We start from the raw sequence: 18,592 nt of genomic DNA, 5'->3' as shown, positions 1-18,592 counted from the left end.
AAGTACAATTAATTTACTCTTCTACGAAGAAAAATGATACTGTGAGATTTGGTACTGCATTATTTCTGTGCTATCTCTGCCTTTCCATGCTAATCAACTGCCTAGGGAAACAAACAAATACCTACATAGATGAGAAGGAGTTTTCATACATTCTGTTTGAATTACAGACAAAAAGAGTTCTATGCTCTATAGTATAAGCATTTGCTGATTCTAGCACACATTGGAAATGTATACTCAGTGCACTCAGAACCTTAGAAGTGAATCACTTCTTCTGGGAGAGGAAGTAAGCATGCAGCAATTGTCAGTATAACCAGCTGTTCTGATTTCCTTTTATTTGTGAAGACTCTTCCAGGCAGGCTTGGAAAAGATTTGAAGTCATACAAGTAGGTGTGCAGGAAGAAAGGCATTAGCAAGGTTTAACTTACCATCCTCCCAGGATGAGTCTTTCAATATCTCTATGTCTGCAGAATCTAGCTGCTTTTCAAGGCTCTTCTTTCCAGTAGGTCTTGATCCCAACAAGTATTCTAACCCTCATGCACCTTTGAAAGGAACCCTTGAAAATGGGGCAGAGCTCCCGAGGTCACAAACTGACCCAAAAGGAGTAGAAAGGGGCCATTCTCCCTTGTTCCTTGCTCCCTGCTCTCACCCAGCACTCACGCATTAGGACGGTGCCCACAGCAGAACGACAGGGAGGTGCAAGCAGCCAGTGGCTGGGGCTCTGTTATTGTTTATCCTTTCCTTTTCCCAGGGGAACTGAGCTCCAGCACCAGCACTGATTTCCTGAGCTGTTTGCTGGGATTGCCCTCTACTGGGCCAGGGTAAGCTGGGCTCCTATTGCCACACAGTCAGCACCAACAAAATGACAAAATCACTGTTACCGACTCTGCTGGCCCATACTTCCCTCACTACTTTGATGGTACCCCTCTGGAAAGAGATTTCTAAAGCAGAACTGCCTTGCTCTGTGGGATGATGGCTTCTTCTAGTAGTAACCTGTCACCACAGCCCTCTCAGTGCACCTACTCCAGCAAGGACAGATCCACACTCAGAAACTGCAAATTAAGTGAGCAAATAGATGATAGGGCTCTTCTAAGATGCTTCATTGATTATTATTTGTTTGTATGAAAAATGCAGGTGCCTTAAGAGACTTTATACAAGTAATAATGCTATTATTTATGATCTCTGGCATCAGCAGTTCTGCGCCTGCTGGATTTCCAGACCTGTCTGCACAGACTATGATTTTGTCAGGTTGTATAAATCTGGGCAGGTTCAGTTAAGGATCAATAGAAGGACATCTGGATCCTGCAGAGAGACAGCAGGCAATGCTCTTTCTTCCAAGTCTGTTTGATGTGGCATCTCAGAATGGTTTAGGGACATTAGGTCACTGTTCCTTTAATTTTATAAAACAGTGAGAAGTGTGTGGGTACTCTCCATGCACCTGGAAGAGCAAAGGAAAGTCCAGGTAAACTCTGTCTTTGCTGCTCTGTGATGTCCTACTGCATATGCATTTGGCACGAGAAAGGATCAAGCGGCTCAACTTCCCATTTGCTCTTTGCATGGTTATGTTTTATGTTCTACTGTAGTGAAGTGCCCTCTGCAATTGCAGCCGGCTGTGACAAGCCTCTGTGCACCCTGGTGTGAACTGTGAGGCAGCTTTTCAGCCTGTTTTTTGCATCATTTGCCAGGTGTTAGCCATAACCTTTCCTAATGCAGAGCATTTTACCAGAGCAGTTGACTGCATACAGCTTCACTGTGAAGTGTCTTGGGACACTGCTCAAATGTTTGTGTAGTGGATAATCTGACAGAGCTGATAGCAGCGTTTGCAGTTCTGCTTTGGTTTGTTACTGACTGGAATTTCAAGCTGAGCTTTAATAGAGGAAAATTAATGACTGAACAAGTGTATACACTCTCTCAGATATCAACCGCAAAGCTCCAGGCAGTCATGCCGTGTCCAAACCTACTCAGTGACTGTTCTGGATTTGAAAGAAATCAGAAAGCATCTGTATTTATATATGCAGGTATAACTTAGGAAACAGTGTTGGAGAATTATTGCTAAAAAGTTTTGATGGGCTTACAAAGCTGCTGAAAGCTGCAGACTTTAGATTCCTGGGAGAGATTAGGGCAGACTGAAGTAATGGCTTAGAAAAAGTTACTCAGAGAAAGGGTGGTTCTAACAGCCCCCCCAGACTTCTTCCTTTCATATTCTAACACTTCAGCAAGTAATTGCAAGTGAAGTATGACAGGAATCAAGGGACAGATTGATCCCTTAAATGTGATCTTTTATCCTTATGCCAAAAAATGATACCCTTTCCTACAGCCTCTTTTCATGAATTACTTTCAGCAAGACTTGAAGGACAAGGCCCATTGGAATGTGATTCCAAAGCGGAGGAATTAGAATCTGGTGAGAAAGATGCTGTGTGTTGTATGCAGAGCTCTTATTGATGCACTTTAGCTTGATTCTCCAAGTCTGGAAACCTCAAAAAGTGTTTCAGGAGCACGTTAATAACTTGTTTTTATTTTCATTCATAAAATGAAGCCAGAGCTAATACAGAAGACTTCTTTCTTTTAAGGAAGAGAGACATTTACAGGTTTAGATTTGTTCAGTGGATATTTAATGCAGTCAAAAACAATGATTCAGCAAGACAGGAGTGAGATAAAAGATATGGTGATTCCTTTTGGACACAAAGACATGTTAGCAGCAGTCAGACCTTTGGCAATATACAAATTTATTGTTGTATAACTGATTTTTGTATCTTTCTATCCTTTGGTATCCCAGAGAGTCCTGGCTTGCTCAAAGCATTCTCTGCTCCTTTGGTGCTATGGAATATTTCTTTTTATGGTACTACCACACCCAATTTTTCCTAAACAGGCGGTACTGCTTTGGTTCATGCCATCCGAAGCTAGAAACCACCTCCTAGCATCTGCATTATGTGTACAAATGTATGATTTTAAATGCAAAGTTTGGTTTAAAAATAAATGCTGTCATGTGGGATATTAAATATTACTGTATTAAATAATATTTAGAATCCTGCCTGCAGAGGAGGCAGAGAGCACACAAGTGTTGCTAAACATTTGTATTTTTTGCTGGCTAGCTAACTAGAGAAAGATGAGAATGGAGACCATGCATAGATGGCTTCATGATTATGTAAGTAACAGACGGTTCTGTATTTCTGTTGAGTCTGTTATTAGCCTGGCCACTCACTGACTTGTGATACACAAACACAGCTCCTTGATATTATTTTTTTATAATGAGTTAACCAGTCCTCCCAGAACACAAGCATGCAGTAAAAGGGAGCATACTGCATACTAACACTGCCTCTCAAGTTCAATTTTAAGTGTTTTCACTCACAAAATGGAAAGACCAAAGGGCTTCATCTGCTATTCCTCAGGTGCCTGTTTCACAGCCACAGACCAGCTGTGAGTCCGCACTACTCTTTTTGGGATGGGAGCATTGCCAGACAAGGTCAGACAGCCAAGCAGCTCCTTCTGTTCCTCCCATAGGCACAGTCTGTAGCTTACATGCAGCCCAGCTTCCTTTCCCATTTGAAGCCGGATGTCTACTTGCCAGTCCTGTAGCAGTCCTTAACCTCCTTACATTTCATGGCTCTTTTAAGCACTCCAGGACCTACTATTTCTCACAAACTGCAGGGGCAGTTGGACCCTTTGCCTGTGACTTCGTGGTCCAACAATTTCAATTAAAAATTGCAATATGCATTTCTGACAGTGCTCAAAGTATGGATCTCTCATATCTGTTCATCTGCCTTGTCAAATACACTTCAGAGCAGTGGCTTTCACGTTCTGCAGTCCTATGCAGGGAAGGGTTTGATATGTGTTTTCAGCTGATGTAGTGAAGGAAATTGTTGTAATGAAGAGCCCTGGCCATTATTTGGTGTTCAGTGATCTGAGAAGCTGTGCTGAGTGTGCACACTGAAGTTTAAGCTTCATGGCAGCACTGTCAGTGGTGTGACTGCCCCAAGCTGTGTGATTAACTGGTCTGCACTGAGGGCAACCTCTGGTAATTCATACCAAAATGTAGGTATGTTTGGGTGATTCTTATACATGTTGCCTTCTGTATTTATTCTGGATTTGATTCATGGACATCTTCATCTCCAGCAGCTACATCTCCCACCAGGTCACACACACACCATGAGTGTTCTTAGATGCAGGCTCTGGGCCAGCTTGCAATGCTGCACTGCCTTTGGGTCTCCCAAACATGATATTTCTCACCCAGAATTTCATCATTTCCATTAATTTTGTTTTGGCATTCTTAAATGGCTAAGTTCCTACTTCCTTTTAGGGTTAACCAGAGCTCTCCACAGGACCTTGTTGAAGATGGCTGTGGCCATGGTGCCTCCCATGCTTTGCTGCTTCTCAGCTTATCTGGCTTACTTTATACTCAAGACAGAGTGCAGCAGGATAAATAGAGGGGTTGGTCTCACATGCAAGTTTAGGCCCAAGGCTAACATATCAGAGTCGATCTATCTGAGAAGATTACAAAGTCCTCTTCCCATTTCTGCATTTTGAAAGAAATGATCTTAGCAGCTCATCTCAACAGATGGCTGCTCTGAGGCTGAAGAGAGAAAGTGAAGTTTCTTACTTAAATTGTGCTTAAAGTCTTGACTTTCTATGGGGCATTGATTAAAGAACAAGAAAATAAAATGCTGAAGTTCATGCCTGAGTGACAGGTGAAGCACCTGGCCTCTAGCTAGCTGCAAATGCTTGTATTTTCTGAACATGTTAAATGAACTTTATAAGGGAGAGCTTGTAAAGCAAACTTATGTAGCTAAACTGCAGATGTGGTATTGAATTCATGTGCGTAAGAAGTCATTTTTTTATAGCTGAAAAAATGTCTGTGGGCATCAGATCAGCTCCAGCCAGACAGGAGACAGTTCCTGGGTAGCTTTATGTAGCCAGAGTCCTAGGGATGCCATTTTAGATCTGTCAAACCAATAAAGTAGTCACTGAATTTAGTCCCAGAAGTTGCCCTGCTCTTGGGTTTACAGTGGGAGAGCACAGCAGAATTATGGTAAGACACAAAATTCCCACAGCCCTGAGATTTTACCTTACCAGAAGGAGAAAGATTAAGGTTGAGCAGAATGAACTGCATGATGGATACTGCTGGAATTGCAGACCTACTGGCCAGATGACAAACTGGGGGACCTTCAAACAAAAAGGTTAGTATGAATCAAAAGAAAAATATATTTTACAGATTTCAAAACTATAGTGAATGAATTGGATGTAGGTAAACTGGCACACTGAAATTGTCATTTCAATGTCATTTTGAAATTATGCTTTGAAAAGTGTTCACAAGTGCTTCTAGTTCCCTGAGGAGGAACAAATTAGAGGTTAATGTTAAAATATTCAATCAGAAAAAAAAATCATACAGCCGTAAAATTATAGGAAATGGATAATGGCTATTTTATTCTAGAGAGCTTCTTCAAGTTGTTGACTTCTATTTCTGTGCTGTCTCTGTTTTTGTTTCCTCAAGAACAACTTGATTTCACTTCCTGTGCTTCTCAGCATTTTGAAAGATCTTCAGCTCTTTGAAAGATCCTACAGGCTCCATGAGGAAGGTCCCTGAACATTCAGGAGCCATTTTGAGCTTATCTCCACTTGGCATCATTCTTAGTTCAGGCACTAGGAGAGAACTCTTCAGACACACTTCATGACTCAACACCATACCAGCATCAAAACAGACCACCAAGGCACTCGCTGATATCTGACTTTTATTTCAGTACTTAGAAGCAGGCTTTTTCCTAGTCTTTTGTGGTGTCTTTTAGATTGGCTTTGTATTAAGCTAAAGCAGAAAGCTGGTATTTATACATTCAACAAATGCTAATGCGTCTGTTCTATTTTTGGCGTGCAGATGCACACAGCAAAATTAGCTGAGTTGGTTAACTGTTTCTGAGAAGTTCTACTGGTAGTCAATCAGGCAAGGCTGCATGTTTGCTGTGAGGCTACCTACAGCTTTGGGCGAGCTGTTCTAACAGACACCCAGACAGGGCCTTTCAAGGGCATTCCCAATGAACTCCATGCCACTTAGTCCATAGCGCAGGAGTGTCCTGCAAATGCTTCCATGCACTACTAGAGAGAAACCAGAGGAGCAGCTGGTCCTTGCAGTGCCCTCAGCCTGTCTGGTCACTCTGGGTGCCTCTTCTACTTATAGGTCTTTTCCAACCCTGATGATTCTATGATTCTATCTTCCCTGGGCAACCAGCAGGATATTGCCAAGGACACTGCTGGCAGGACGCCCTGCTCCCTTCATGGGGTAGGTGTATCTAGAGGAATGTGGTCATCCAGTAACCACCAGCATTACTGTACCACACCTCTGAGAGGTTTGTGTTGGCTCATGTCCTGTATCAGACACGTTCTTATCAGACTGATTTTCTAATGCTTATGCAAATGGCAGAACAGGACAAGAACGAGAGAAATCTATGAAATCATGCTTCTAAAAGAGAGAATAGCTGAAGTGTAGCTTGTGTAACACAAATAAGCTTGCATGTGTTTATGACAAGTTAACACAAAATTTGCTTGCTTTACCAAAACAAATGCAATCAATGCTTTTTCTTGTTTGGTTGGTTTTATACTGACTTCTTTTCAGTTCTTCACTTACAATGTAGATTTCAGGCTGAATGTTTGTCAGTCATTCCCAGGTTTTCTTAGGAACTGGAATAATGCTGTTGCAATTTACCAATATGATGCAACAAATACAAATCCCAACAGAGCGAGGGCGGAAGAGTGAGGGGATGCTGCATTATACCTGCACTGATTTCAGACTGCATGGTACTAGCAAGCGAAGGGTATTATTCTCTTGGCTGCTGCTGTTGTTGTTACATTGTCTGGGTTTCTGTAATGCCTCAAACATTGACAGTATTTTTGTTCTGCAACTGAATGGATTTATTCTCTCTCATCTATACATGAGAGATTAACTTGTCAGATTCTCATTAGCATTAATAGGAGCTACTTGCAAAAATCTCCTGATGATTATGATCCAGGTCATTCATTAACAATGCAGACCTAATTCTGCTCAGGAGGCAGTTGTATGCTGTCTACAGACCTGTGTGAAAGGAATAAAAATGGTGTTATTCACTCTTTGTTGTGTTGGATTGCTTGCAGGTTACTCTCTTGAAAAACTGAGAGTAAGGGGATCTTGGCATTGAGGAGTTTGGTCTAAAATAATGGCCTTAAATTTTGACTTTCACATTTTTGTCCTAGTTCTATTGATTCTAAAGCTAGGACTAAAAAAACAGGGAAAGATATCAAATATGGAGAATGTTAAAAAGTAAATATGGAGGAAATGGTAAGGAATTTTTTTTTCTGTTATCACTTTATATAACTGGAGAAAGATTTCTGCCATTTATGTCATGTAATTAGGCTACTGGTTTATTGCTCTAATTCACCCTAACTCTTCCCTGACAAGCCCATCTTATCTGCACAGGGAGGCTTCAGATCAGAATGATCACCAGAGCTTAAATACTGGCCTTCGATTGACACACTCTGTCAATACGGCATAAACTAGAATCAGTTAAAAGTTCCTTGAAGAGTGTTGTCTCAACACTGTTTCACTCTGAAATGTTCTTTTGCAGAAAACTATTATCATGTCTAGAGCAGCCAGTACCTCACTGAATAAAGCCGTCTGCATCTAAGTGAAATAATAGAAAACCATTTGTCTTAGTTAAACTGCACCTGGCATGAGAGTAAGTATAGTAAGATGGTAGTGCATCTTCATGAATAAGGAACATTTGAAACATTTGATTAATTTATTAGTTTGAAAGTGAGAAGATTCTGTGAATTTGCTGTTAAGCCAGAAGACTTTCTATTCTGTCACCTGTTCTTCCAATTTATGTAAATGGAGCTGCAGAGAGAAAAAGACTGAGTTAAGTCTCTAATGAGTTAATTCTTTTCTCAGTTATTTCCTAAGCTGCTTAAGTGAATAGATTGAGTTAGAGGCATTCTCTACGCTCATATTCCTTCAACAGTGGTGCACAGCCTATGTCACTTCAGGTTTTTACATAGATCCTAGAAAATAGGTCCATGTAAGATACGGTTCGGAAGCGAAAATCACCTGCCACCTATGTGACAAACTTCATCAATGCCAGCTAGAAAGTGATGGAAAGGTTATGTCCTACCTCATTTTCTCATGGCCACTGTAAAGAAATAAGCAAATATCCCATGTACTTTGTTAGTTTTCACCTTGAGGGAGTATAGTGTAATGGTAAGGTAGAACTCTTACTTGAATAGTCCATCAAAGATGCTCAATGTGCAGGGCCTGCATCCAGTAATGATAATGTGCCATTCTGAAAGATGGGATTCTTTTTCACATCAGAATCTATAGGCCTCCTCCATGCTGATGGAATACCTTTTACAGTCCCATAGGCCTAGCTGTTCAATAAATTAAGAGCAGGAAATCCGAGACGTTATCTCCTCTCTAACACTACCTGAATTAATTGGCAAATTGTTCTCGGTTGCATAACAGGTGCAAAACACATCATATCCTGCACTTTGCTCCTTCTGAGACAGGCAGAGGAGGTGCCCCATTGCTTTCTGTGCAAAGGGTCTTCTCTCTCAGATTTCAAAAGCAAAAACTTGCCTGCTGTGTGTGAGCATGGAGATCTCTACTGCCTAGTGCACGTCTGGCAATGGGTTGATGCTGTGTGTGGCATGTTCAGAAATACAAATAAAATGTGCCAGAAAATGTTAAGTATTGTTCTTATTGTCATCACATACCTAAACAGGCCATACATGACATAACTGAATTTGATTATGTTATTATTAGTATCTTTTCTCTCAAGGGTCAATCACTTGCCCAACCCTCAGCTGTCCAAACCAACACTTACTCTCAATGAGATCCAGATTAGGAATGTAAATCCTAATGGTTGCATTTGGTCATCAGCACCTCAACTACAAAAAAGTACCATATTGGGCTTTCTCATCAAAATGATAGTAACTAGCTGTTTGCTCCTTGCAAACAGTAGTGTTCTGAAGACTAAACCAGATGAGGTAGCATTCACATAATGCATTTTGGAGTTCCTTCTCAAGCCAGACAGGCAGTAGTAGCAGAAAATCAGGCTTGCTGTACTTTGAACACTTACAAACAGAACAGTCAGGTTTGCACTGCATGACAACGTACAGGAAAAAGGATTTTGAATCTGTCAAAGATGCAGTTCTTTTCTCTGAAAATTATTTTGTATGTATTTACAGAAAGTTTGTAGGCAATTTTCTGCTTGCTACACACAGATCTTTTCTTTTGATTCCAGCAGAGCTGCAGGTACAAATCTGAGCTCAATTGTCAGTTGTAAGCAGGGGAGGACGTGGGTGGCCGTGCTCTGTGATGTGTGCTGGCAGAGAGTGCCAGCCTCCCTGCTGCTCTATTTCTCTTTCTTTCTGTGCCCCGTTGTGCTTGCTAAGTAAGGTAGTTGCCATAATTAAAGCTAGAACTTGAGGACACAAAGCCATCTCTGGGAAAAACAGCTCTTTCTGTACAAGGAAGGCAACTGAGGATGGCAGCGCACAGTATAGTAGGAACAGCCCTGACCTCCACATGGCTTACCATAGCAATGAAAAATGGTATTGTTGCCTCAATTGTATGTGAAAGCAATTATTAACTTGTGTGCTTTAGCAAAAAGGGAACAGAGTAGACATACTTAGGTTGTGATGGCTTTTTCTCCAATGGTGGACATGGTGGGCAACAACGGCACAGGGAAGGACCTTCATCCTTAGGGCAAGTAGCTTCAGTGTGAATGTGGGATTTCCCAACCTACTAACTGAACCTCTGGGCTACATCCAGCATCTAACCTCCAGGTACAGAAAGCACTGTAATAGGCAAAAGTGAGGTAATTTGACACAATATAAAATACCTTATCCTAATTTGATCCTAATTTAGGAGTGGATCAACATCTGAAATGAGTTCATCTGGTCTTTTCACATAGCATGTATGTGGATTCAGTATTGTGTGAGGATAGGAGAGAGAGGTGGAAATAGTTACTGTAAATAATTGTTTACAGCACATACAGCTTACAGGAAGGGAACATTTTTATGGTTGCTAAGTCAAGAACAGCCATCAGCTGCTTAAGGCTGCCAGAGAGCGAGGTCAGTTCATACCTTGGGAAAAGATTCTTTTCAGCGCCCAGTTTTGCAGCAGTGAGTGGAAAGCCTTACCTACACTTTCAGGAATGCACTTCTTCCTCCATTTTTATTATCACTGGAGCACTGTGGTCTGGTTTGATAAACTAATACAAAGTCCAGTTCAGTCAGGGATCTATAAGGCAAACCTGTCTCCTACGTGATGCTTATAATTTAAAGTGGATTGAAATTAAATGTCACATTGCATGATCCATTCCACAGCAACAGATTAATATTAACAGCTGCAAAAGCTTCAGAGTTTGAGCAGGAAAGTTTGTTCCAGTCAACCTGCAACTTAGACCACCATCATAAAGACTGTTCTCAACTCTAGGACTGGAAAATTCCATGTTTAGGCACATTTATATCCATTATGGCTCGTCTGCAGTTACTGTCTAGCAATCCTTAATAAAAAAAGTAATAATAATTAAAAGGCAAACTAAAGATCTCATTCTGGCACTGAACAGCAGCTAGACACAGTGACTGTCGGACCATTATACTAATTGCAACTTAAATGTTTTAAAGAACAGTCAGATAAGTTTACCTCAGCTTTGCAAAAGTATATTATTTAACAATCTCACAGAGCATAGTCTCCTTTGCTGGCTAGATAATGTAATGGAGGAAATAATCTTTTTTTGACTGCTACCTTTTGATTGCCGGCTTAAACTTTAGTTTAGTTTATTTAAACTTTCAGAGCTTATTCAACAATTTTGTTTCCTCAGAACAATTACATTTCCTGTTGTTGTGACTTACAGAGCGTATCAAACCATATAACCATATCATCTGAGGCATAAGTTTATACAAGCAACAGAAGAAGTAGTACCTAATGCAGAATTCACATAAACACAGATTTTTTTCTGTGAAGTTCATTCTAACTTCTTACAATGCCAACCAAAAACATAGCAGCGATAAGATGCATTTGAGAACTGTAACTCCGAGTTGGAAAAAAATGGGATGTTATTAAGTTTATCTTATGAGTATTTCTTACAAAATACATTTTCAGGCATCTTCTTAAATGTGGGACCTTTCTAAATGCAGGAACTTATATGTAATACCAAAGCCAGTCAGTCTAGGTAGTTCATATTAGCCATAAGATACTATAAAATCAGTCTAATCTGTCACTGTTGGACAGATTAGAAACTGCCTGCTTATAGGTTTCAAAACCGAACATGAAATGAAAAAACATACTAAACCATCTAAGTTTCTAAAAGAAGTCTGTATCTATCAGTCTTGGCTCTAAATAATTCGTTTTCCAACAGTACTTTGGGAGAAGAAATATTTTCTGATAACATTTGCATCTAATGGGAGAAATTGAAAGAGTAATAAATAATGAAGAGAGATGGTCATGGATGGGACCATTTAGTAAACCAACTCCCATAATCAATACATAATTAATGCTTCCAGAAGCAATTATTGATACTTTTAAAAGCCCTTCAATTCTTTGCCTTGATTTGAACATATTCTGAGATTGCAGAGTTAAAAGTGCCTTTCATTACTCCATTTCAGTGCATGAACTATCATGAGTGTTTAAAAATCAGTGCTTTTATTTCAGAGTGCTGGTTGCTTGGAATGTGTCCTTACAAAAATTTGGCTCAAGAGAAACTGTAACTGCATAAATGCTGGGAGCATGCTCCAGAAACAGAGAAGAATCATCCCAGTTCCTGCTACCAACTGAGATCACAAAGTCTTCTGGTTCTTCAGGCAGCAGTAGTGTTGGAAATACAGTTGCATGTGGTTAGCTGGTAGGGCACCATGACACAAGTGTGGTTTAAAAAAGTAAAAGGCCAAGAATCAAGATGGCACACAGCCTCCCATTGTTTCTTTTATTCCCCTGTATCTGCATTTTTTCCAAAATAAGTATTTTTTTAAAAAATGTGTTTACAAGCATCCAGAAAATAGAAGAAGTCAGGAAGAGAGCAAATTACAGAGCGGTAAACAGGAGCTGAGAATGTTTGTGTTCTATTCGCGTAGCTAGGCATGGGCACCCTTCAAAATGTAATTATGTTTGTGTCACTGTTTGCTACACTCCCTAACAGGATTAAAAAGAAAAAGAAGACAAATCCAAATCCTCTGAGGGCTATCTTTGGAACATCCCCAGAGATTAATGACAGACTCACAAGTAGAAAACTGTTTAGATGCATCATTTGTGGTGTGCCTCTGGATTAAAAAGCTGAGGAATTCCTAAGTATCACCAGAACGATGTAGAAAAAAATTTAAATTAACTTTCAGGTTATTCTCAGATTATGCAGGCATTCTTCATTAGGGACTGGTTGGCACGAACATGACTCTCTTACATTGTACCCGAAAAAAAAAAAAAGAAAAAAAAAAAAGAGAATTTTCAAAGGTTTATTCATTTCTCTGTTACTTTGCAAATGTTTGAGACTAATGCGGTGTGGATTTGTGACGTATGACGTCTAGCAATGTGCTTGCTACCTTCAGCACCACAGGGAGGAAGATCTAGGCTGACAGCAAGATCCTGGTATGTCTGAAATTGTGTGAAATGAAAAAAAAAAAAGTGTAGAACCAACAATGCCTGAGACATTCTGTGTATCCATTGGAAGCATCATTATGTGTAATTTGAGAATTTCCATCCTCAAACATTCAAGCCTCATGTCAGATTCCTTTAAAATCATGGTACTGGCTTTAAAAAACATGGTATTAAAAATGAAAGGCATAGCAAAATAAAACTCACGGAAATTCTTATGCTATCTTTTTTTCTATCTCGTTCCTGAACATTTAATTACATTTTAAAGGCATTTTACATATTATGAGGATTAGAAGCTTAATTTTTCCATATTGAAACCTCAGTATCCAGTTAAGCCACAGATTAAGGAGCTGGTGTCTTGTGACTCCTGGCAAAGCTACTGGTGCTGATTCAGTCTTGAAAAAAAGTTGGTCTTCTGTAGGATATCTCTATTAGTGCCTGAAATCTGAATTTGAAGAACAGTGATGGGCGAGAAATTTTGAATGTGCAGAATCTTCTGTCACTAGCAAATGCTGACTGAAATAAAGTCATGTCAGAAGACAAATGGGCAAGTGATTTAGAGACCTACTGCTTAGGTGGATCCCATGTGCAACTTCCTATAAGAAATGTATGTCCTCTGCTTACAGATCAAAACTGGATTTCTCTCTTTTACACCTCTAAAAAAAACCTGTCTATCATTCTTGACTGACGCTTCTATCACACTATGATCCCTGAAGAGTCAGGAGTCACATCTGCTCAATACTGAGACTTATTGTATAAGACACTATGAAAATATATCTATTCACTGCATTAATAAAGATAGTTAAGACCACATGACATGCAAAAAACTCAGATTGAATGTTAGATGCTGTATAAGTATATATTAAGTAAGAGCCTCTACTCCAAAGAACTTTTCTTTTAAGTCTTATTTTACTTCATAGAGAAAACTATAAGTAATCTTACAAAAAGACCCTGCTTGGCTTCTATTTTTTTTTTTCCTAAAAATCTTTTAAACTCTCTTTTAAGTATATACCAGGACAGCACAGAAAGTAGCTAGATGTATAGACCAAACATTGATTTAACTGCTCGAATTATCAATATGCTGATTTTTACTTCTTTATTTTACAGTCCTACTTATGTAGCAAAGTACATTCATGTTTAACAATGTAAATGGTGATGGTGGTTTAATGGGTGTTTCTCTTAATCTCAGGTTGCCAATTACCTCAGCCTTCAGACACTATGGAGGATAACCATTTGCAGTTTATGTATCATTTTTGTACTTGGGTTGTGCATAACACAGGTGCTGCTACTCCAGGATGCAATCAATGTGATTTTTGATGTTTGAGCACTGAGACCTGCTGTACAACTGGTTCAAAAATATTTTGTAAAAAAATACAGAGCACCAAACCTGAAATCCCTAAGCAGTTAACATGAGGACTGTTGTATTAACATGACCCACACGACCAACAGTACCACATGACTGGTGCTTATTCCTTAATATAGTATTTTAATCCTATGATTTACAAGCCAGCTTCATGACTGTGAGGGATCTGTTGTTCACACACTTGGAAGTGGCAGTATTATAACCTCAAACCCTGACTTTTTACTATTTTCCAAGATCAGCATTTCACATTATATGCAGATATCCAGAAAGCAGAAATCTTTATGTGCCCTGCTTTCTTCCTACTAGTTCACAACACTGTTGGTAATCAAAATCCTTTAAGGTTATTTCGGTGATCAGTGAGTTTCAAGGAAGGGATAAGCATACTCAGTAAGTAACTACTGACATTAGAAGCCATTTTGTAGTATAAATTTCTGCAGTTATTGCTTGGCCTCTGACCTTTTCTCCTGTGATTTCAGAACAACTGCGGCAGGTTTTATATCTCAAATTTTCTAATACTTCTTTCCTTGATACTTGATTCTAAAAGAAAACAAAAAAGAACATTTTTTAAATTGAACTTGAGGCATGAGTTCATGGGTCTGATTAAAAGCAGTGTCTGCAAGATGCAAAAGTTTGCTACCTCAAACCCTAGGCAGTAGAAAGTGCTGTGAAATTTCAACAAAATACCTCACATCTGTTTGCTTGTATACTTTTTACCCTTTGGTAGATATGGATTGGTAAATGTGAATCAGGCTATCCCATTCAAAGGCAAAACTCGTGCTCAATGTGAGCCCCTGGATCTAATGACCCAGAGCCTGATACAGGGAAATTTTACTGAGGAACCATCAGTTTTCTAAATCACTTCTACTTCTCAGGAGTGGCTGCCTTTTGTTTACTGTAACACTTATCTGAGCTTATGAGCTTCTTTAGATTGTGGAGTTAGTTTTGGAGTGACAATTCTGAAAATTCTTTTGATTGCAGTTTTAACTGGATTCATTAATGACAACTGAGCTTTTAAATTATTTTCCTGTTTGCCAAATCTTCTGTACTACATGTGCTGTTAAAGAAGGCTGAAAACTGCATTCTGTAAAATTAAAGCATTACAGGCATTTTCCCACTAGAAACTAGGTTAATGCACAGAGCAGAGAAGAGCTGTTAAATAGTCACAACTTTTCATCTGTTCTGATCTGGGTTGGATGCGAAAGGTTTGTATCCTATTAACAATCTCCTGAGCTAACCAGACCCTTAAATGTGATTACAAGGATCACACATCTAAGACCTTCAAAATGAGTTACAGAGCTCTTTTGATCAACTAAAGAAAATATCTGGCAAAGCTGAGGGCTGATGCTGAGAAATCTATGCATTCAATAAATAACTTCTGGGCACACTTGGTAATTCACTTCGGTGGATGCTATTTATGATCAAAGGAATAAAAAGACAAACTCCGTGGTGGTTTTCCTAGAGGATATTTACTCAGGTGTCACAGAAAGTATTGTTTATCTGTAATAAGCACCGAAAGGGGAGGAGTTCCTCGTATTTACTCCAGGCAGTGCTCACTGAAGCAGCCAGAGAAGTCAAAAAGCAGTTCCCCAGTGAGGTAAGTTAGTTCTTTAATTCTTGTAATGGTAGTTTCTCTTATGCTAACTGAACGTTCTTGTCTATTTTATTAAGTTATCATTTATGTATCTACTGATCATTCTGTGTGTCACTTGTTATTTACATGTGTACATTATTAGTCATCAAAAAACCTCTCCATGTTCGGGACAATATGAGAGGCTCAATTATATTTAAAAAAAGAAAAAAAAATAGATCAAAAGAGTCACATAAGCCATGTATGGCTTTGGGTCACACAAGCCATCTATGGCTGAGCTGTGCCCAGAATTCAGGGCCCGGCAGGACCTTCTTATTAAAGGATCCATAGTGCCCAGCATCTTGACTTTACTTGTGTGCAGTAAAGACATTCATAATACAGAAAATGTTTTATTAAATAAATTATACACCTAATTTGATGCCTTAGTCACAAGAACATCTTTGTGTTGTTGTTATTAGAAGCTTCTAAGAGCCTAGAATTTTGATTATTGATTCTGGAGTAAAAAAGGCCAACTTGACTAGTGCATGCTATTGGTCTATTTTATTTTATAAACAGTAAGATGTATTCTGTAAGCAATTGTATAGTGTGATCTAATGTTGAAGATGCCTGATGCTTTCATATTGCTGTTTGTATTATTCTGTATTTCCCACATATTATGTTGAAAATGGTTTCCAAACTTACCCCCACAATAATTCTAATGAAGTTGAAAATTATGTTTTCAAGGAAAGAATCTTAAACCAATCTGACTGCAATCTGCTAAAATGTCTGCTAAAATGACAGTGTATCATGGGTGCTTTATCATAGCATTAAGCACAACTTAACCTCACACTAGGTACAGCTCAAGATGATTCCATTTAATCTAACTTCTAATACACAACTAGATACTGCCAATACATAATACTTGCCTTTAATTAACGTTCATTTTGGAGAACATGAAATGCAAGCCCATATTTATCTGGGAACTCTGAATTCTCATCTGGAAGGCTTCTTAGAGAAAAGCAAAGTTTTGTGGATTAAAAAAAAAGAGGCAAAAGCCAAGGCACAGTGAGATGAAGAAAGGAGGAGAGCATAAAGGAGTGAAGAAAACTTGTAAAGGGAAAGGATAAGTGTTGATAAGCTGTGTGACACTGAACATCATTAATCACTTCATGCCCAAGTTTTCCAGTACAAGCAGTGTCGATTTTACATGCACGCTGCCAGTCACTAAGGGCTGACGCTCCCTGTTAGTGTGAACAGTGCCCAACTTTATAGGCTTGAGATTGGATGTGACTTTTGCTGATTTAAACTAGCAGTGGGCTGTCATTACTTACATATCACTTAGGATAATCAGATAAAATATACACTTTCGGAAGTTTCTCAGCGATTAATTAACGCAGAAGACCAACTGTGTGTGACACTTCAATCTGAGTCGATTTTTTGTCTTTGAGGCCCCTTTGACAGAGGAAGTGCTCCCAGGGAGCTGAGGGGCAGTAACCTCAGCATATGGATATTGAGCAGCAATGTTCACTATGGGCAGGTTTTGTTTTCAGCCAGCACTGCCTGAAGTAAAAGAGGACATATGGGTAGTTCACTGACATTATTCATTTTTCCTAAAGCTGCATCTGAGCATGTATCTTCTAACTCCGAACCTCTTGATGCATGGAGGGTTGTGCACTGTCCTTTTTTTCTATCTCTATTTCCAATGGATGCTTTCACAATAAAGACCCTATTCTGATAGTGTTCCCACCCCAATCAGTAAAATGACATTATAAAACTAGGAAGTTATTTTTTATTTTTATATACTCTCAGCCAGAGGAAGACAAAAGGTTGTGCAGAGACTGAGCAGTCAGCAATGAAAAGCATTAATAATGGCAATTGCACCTTAAACTTTCCCTCATAAATTTCTGCCTGCATAAGACTCAGCATGCACTAAAAATGATAGCAATTTTCACACAGAATAGTAAAGAAGCATTGCTTTAAGGCCTCTTGTTACAGATATCTTGCTTTGGATGGTTAGCTCTGAGGTTTGAGAATAAAAGTGTTTCCATTGATTACTTTCCCAAAGTAGGGAGTATGGCTCCTTGTTGATGTGATTTCTCTGATGCCAGAGATGGGACTAGCAGCCTTTTCCAACACTGATACATTCATGGGGCAAGGCCAACCACGGACTACATTGTCCCTGCTCTTACAAAAGATGGAGCAGCTTGAAAGCTCTGAATCAAGTTCCCACTGTCAGAGCTGTCTGAAAACAACCCACCAGTGCAAATGTTATTAGAAAAATTGAAGGAGGAAAACTAATTGTAACAGCACAAGTCTCCTGTGGAGTTGCACCTTCCCTGGTGTTGACAAGGGGAAGGAGAAGCTGCTGAGCTTCTAAGTTTGGTGTCTTTGTTAGTGGACATGGCAGGATCCCTCCAAAGCAAACAGCAACAGCAGTCAAAAACTGGCTTGTGGATCACACAGAAGCTGTAAAACGTCCATCATTTCCTAACCTTTGAGAACTTTGTCACTGCCCTCCTCCACCAGTGCACTGCTATCACGTACTCACCTCTCTGTAGCAATTAACAAGGTTAGCTCAGTGCACACAACTGACCACCGTTCCTCTTAGTGGACTACCTGAGCCCATTAGGTCCTACGGCATAGCGAGGCCGTCAGCAGATACAGCGCTACAGTGAGCGCTTCGCCCCTACCCAGTTTGCAGAGTTAATGGCTGCCAGGCGCAGCCTGTCGAGTGGCTCAGAGCCTGGAGGCGGTGGCCCTAAACGGGACGCTGTCAGGCGGGGGTCCCGGCTGCTAGCGGGCCCGATGCACCGCGGCACGCCCCGGGTCGCGGAGCCCTCCGTAAGGGGGCCGGGCCGCTCCCTGCCCAGGGCGGGCCGAGTGCCGTCGGCTTTGCCGGCATTGTGGTGGATTATCGGGGCAAACCGCTCATCCGCCGCTGACCCTGAGGCGGTACTGCGGCGGGGCCGGGGCAGCGAGGAGGAGGAGGGCGAAGACGAGGCAGGGCTGCCGGAGGTGGTGCTACCGCAGCTCCCTCGGCGGAGACCGGACTCGGCGCTGC

This window comes from Meleagris gallopavo, chromosome 6 (assembly GCF_000146605.3).
Source record: "Meleagris gallopavo isolate NT-WF06-2002-E0010 breed Aviagen turkey brand Nicholas breeding stock chromosome 6, Turkey_5.1, whole genome shotgun sequence".
Classification (NCBI taxonomy): Eukaryota; Metazoa; Chordata; class Aves; order Galliformes; family Phasianidae; genus Meleagris; species Meleagris gallopavo.
Note: the sequence above shows the minus strand (reverse complement) of the source record.